Here is a 4,222-nt window from a genome sequence, read left to right as displayed (position 1 = left end):
AAAATTTATTCACACACCATAAATGAGCACAAAATTTTTGTTATCCAAGTTTGGGAAATTCCACTAGTTCAACCCTAATAGCTTGAAATTTTACAAGAAAGAGAATTCTTCTACACGTTTTTTAAAAATGGATATGCAAGCTTGAAACATGTTAAAGATGCAAATTACATATGGATCTAAAGCTTTTAAAGAGAATAACATACGCTCATTAAATTCTCTAGTGAACGTGCGGTGGGATATTTACCCGAGTCAAACAAGCCATTATTTTGCCCGTTTGCAAAAAGCTGACCTAACAATCATAGATGAATTGTAAAGTTATTTATCATGTGTAAGGGGCTATATTTTTGTAAGAAATGACTTATGGATAGGGAGTCAACAGTCAGTTAAAAATACCCCGCCTTTCCCTTTTCCCGACGATTGCATAACCTGAGATATAAAAACTAAAAAGATATTTTACAATCCCTAAAAATTACAAACACACTTTGGAATTATCTGTCTCTAAATTTGTGCATTGTGCATCTACTGTTCACCCTGGAGCAGCACCAAAGCACTTCATCCCGACGCATCAACTGATCCTTGAATGACTAATCCCTGGCTAGGGAAGACGGGGGATGGCCGTTTGGCCAACTAGAACAAATGCACCCTCCCTGCTCATCAACCTCGCGCCGCCGGGCGCTTTGAGACCCGCGTGAGCATTTATTGCCTTACTCAATAGGGGGCGACCTTTGCTTTATAAAGATTTTTGGCCTATTCTTGCTGGGCAGAATTGCAGGAAATCGTTCGAGAACACTTCAAACTCGTTTTCTTTTCAATGATATCCGACGATCAAGACAATTCCCGTGAAACTCTTTCATTTCATAGAAGTTCATTCTTATGATTACGAAGAAAATAGCATTTCTTATTGATTTGTCCCCTGGACTGGACCTATTCTGATTCTGAATTTATCTATCGCTACACTGTTCCCAAGGACTTGCAGAATCGAAATAGCGAAATTCTTGGGTCATCTCAATGGGTTCAGAAACCACACGTTTCTCTGGATCATCATAGCGTACTTCCACATATCCACTCAGAGGAAGGTCTTTTCGTAATGGATGACCCTCGAAACCATGATTTGTTGATATACGGCGTAGATCCGGATGATTGATGGAAGAAACACCAGACATATCCCATACTTCTCGCTCCCACCAGCCGGCTGATGGAAATAGACTGACTACCGGAGATATTCCGTGTTACTTCGTCTGCACTGGTTTGTACACGAATGCGTGAGTTATACCGAGTACTCAGTAAATTATGGACCACTTCAAATCTTCGTTTTCGAGAGGGATGATCAAATCCGCAAATATCGATCGAAACTTGAACCCGTGTATAGGTATGAAATTTAAGAAAGCATAACAATTGAAATAGGTAGTCCGTATTGGTATCAGATCTATTCCTATGTTCTGATCTTTCCATTTTATGTACCCATTTCTTGGGGAAAGTCTCATAAATATATTGGAAAATGGATTGGTTATCCATAAATATAAAGAAAGCTTTCTTTTTGTTCCGCTTCTTGCTCTCCAAATGATGAAAGACTTGTCGGAAATCACCGGTTGGGTTGGTCCGACCAAGAAAGGCATGGGAGTTCCGGTTTTGAAGTGAAAGACTGGCTACCAGTAAGAGCTTGGGCCCCTATGGAGTCAGGCAAGTCAAGCCGCGCTCAAGCCCTGTTGCAATAGGGCCGCTAGCGCACAAGCCCTAAGGCACTTGCTGCCCGCGGGCGTGTGGGCTAGTTCCCCCTATGGCCCAATTGCGTACAGGGGCTTGATACCTGATAGCAAGAGTGCCGTGAGGCGATTCCCTTAGGCGTGGGTTGGTGTGGCCCTGCGGTGGGCGAGAAGCGCCTCTTGCTACTTTGTGCGTAGCCCTGTAGCAATAGAGCTTGACGCGCGACAGGGGCATGTGCTCATGGCAGCAAGTGGGCTTGTGTGCGCAGGAAGTGTGCGTATGGCTTTGAGCGAGCGCATCCGCGCTCCGCTCACTGGCTGCTATAAGTAGCGCGCTACTCCTCTTCTGTCCATCCAAATCCGCCACTCGTTGGTTGGTGTTCAAATCAAAGTTTGACTCTGCCTTCAATTCCATTCTTCGTCTCCCTAGTTGCAGTCTGATTGCTGGCCCCAACCCAACATGCATTTGAGAGTGCCGGGGCGATAGGCGCGCCGCAGTCACGCATTCGAGCAACAGCCTTTCTTCGCTATGTAAATAGAGGGCAAGCAATCAAACGGCTGCGCTAACGCGAGGTCTTACAGAGCCTTTCGCGCTAGGCGAGGGTTGCACCACACCAACCCGGAGTTGCTTGTTCCCTCAACAAAAGAATGGATGATAGAGTGTTCTCAGGATCAGGAGAAGAAGGCGCTTAAGAAAAGCAAAATTCTCTCTCTTTTTTCTTTTTCGTACGCGGATTTCGCTCATCAAGTTCTTGTTTGATCTGCCGCTGTTAGAACACCACAATATTCGTCCTTTTGGGGTTAATGCTCTCAATGGTGAATCGATCATTCGCTATCCTTTGAGTGTTGTTGAGAGGACGGGATGGAAGAGAAGTAATGAAACTTGCGATTGCTATTGAATAACCTCCTTTGACTTTTTCCATAAAAATGCCTTTGACCTTTGTATTCGTTCGCCAAATCTTGTTCAGTTCCATCCAAGCTCGGTTTTGTCAGAATCTTCGTGGAAGAAGAAGCGGTTCACCAGCCACTACATCTGTGGATCCCACCAAATCATTAAACCTGGCGGCTGCTCGCTCTTTGATCAGTGATTCACCGGCCACTAGATCGATGAAGAATCTCTCCAAAATCTGCTCTTTGATCAGTGATTCACCAGCCACTACATCCAGGAATCCAACCTTATTCTCAAACCTGGTGGCTCGGTTGATTGGCACTCCTGTAGGCTCATCTTGCATACAAATTCTGGGGGTCCCAGGTCCTGCATCCACCAAGAACATGTCTTCCCTTAAGCGTAAAACTTGAGATTGTGAGGCACTTCCATTACATAAGAAAAAACTGGAATTAGATCTTGGAAATGATCGACTCAATTAGATGCTCATCATCAGCTTTTTTTTTTCCTCTTCCTATTGATCAGAAGCATCCAGCAGCGCCACGCCCGTAGAGTAGAAAGAGTTAAGCTACTAAGCAAAGCTGCAGTTGGGGAACTCGGTAGAAGCGATTTGCCGCTTCCGCCTCTCTAGGCTTCACAATAGCTCCCCCAAAATATAGAATGAGAAATTCGCCTTCTCCCCTCCCGCCCCCTCCACTAAAAGAAATCCGAAAGGAATTGAACCTACGAATTTGCCAATTATGAGTTGAGCGCTTTAACCATTCAGCCATGGATGCTTAAGAGAGATCATCGTCATCGTACATCGTGAATAACCAAATTCCAATTGAAATGAAATCTTTAGGAGGAATCAATGAAATGACATCAATTCAAATCCTGGATCTTCGAATTGAGAGAGATATTGAGAGAGATCAAGAATTCCCACTATTTCTTAGATTCATGGACCCAATTCGATTCAGCAGGATCTTTCACTCACATTATTTTCCACCAAGAACGGAAACTCTTTGACCCCCGAATTTGGAGTATCCTACTTTCACTTTCGCGTGATTCACAGGGTTCAACAAGCACACGATCAAAGGTGTAGTACTGCTTGTAGTAGCGGTCCTTATATATTGTATTAACAATCGAAATATGGTCGAAAGAAGAAATCTCTATTTGATGGGGCTTCTTCCTATACCTATGAATTCCATTGGACCCAAAAATGATACGTTGGAAGAAGATTTTTGGTCTTCCAATATCAATAGGTTGATTGTTTCGCTCCTGTATCTTCCAAAAGGGAAAAAGATCTCTTAGACTTGTTTCATGGATTCGAAAGAGAGTACTTGGGTTCTACCAATAACTAAAAAGTGTATCATGCCTGACTAGTGTATCATGCCTGACTGGGGTTCGCGGTGGCGGAGGAACCGGATCGGAAAAAAGAGGGATTCTAGTTGTAAGATAGCTAATGAAACCATAGTTGGAATTGAGATCTCATTCAAAGAGAAAGATATCAAATATCTGGAGTTTATTTTTGTATCCTATACGGATGATCCGATCCGCAAGGACCATGATTGGGAATTCTTTGATCGTCTTTCTCCGAGGAAGAAGTGAAACATAATCAACTTGAATTTGGGACAGCTCTTCGAAATCTTAGTGA

General features: G+C 43.6%; 1 pseudogene; it reads right to left on the bottom strand.

Moving 5' to 3' along the window:
• Window positions 1-2,224: 2,224 nt before the first annotated feature.
• On the bottom strand, window positions 2,225-3,079 carry LOC137946373 (small ribosomal subunit protein bS1m-like; annotated as a pseudogene).
• Window positions 3,080-4,222: the final 1,143 nt, after the last annotated feature.

Source organism: Aristolochia californica, unplaced genomic scaffold (assembly GCF_029961685.1).
Source record: "Aristolochia californica isolate CCGP_79_NKW_82.1479 unplaced genomic scaffold, dmAriCali1.0.hap1 SCAF_12, whole genome shotgun sequence".
In the NCBI taxonomy this organism is placed as follows: Eukaryota; Viridiplantae; Streptophyta; class Magnoliopsida; order Piperales; family Aristolochiaceae; genus Aristolochia; species Aristolochia californica.
The sequence above is the reverse complement of the archived record's forward strand: the minus strand, read 5'-3'. Positions and strand labels throughout refer to the sequence as shown.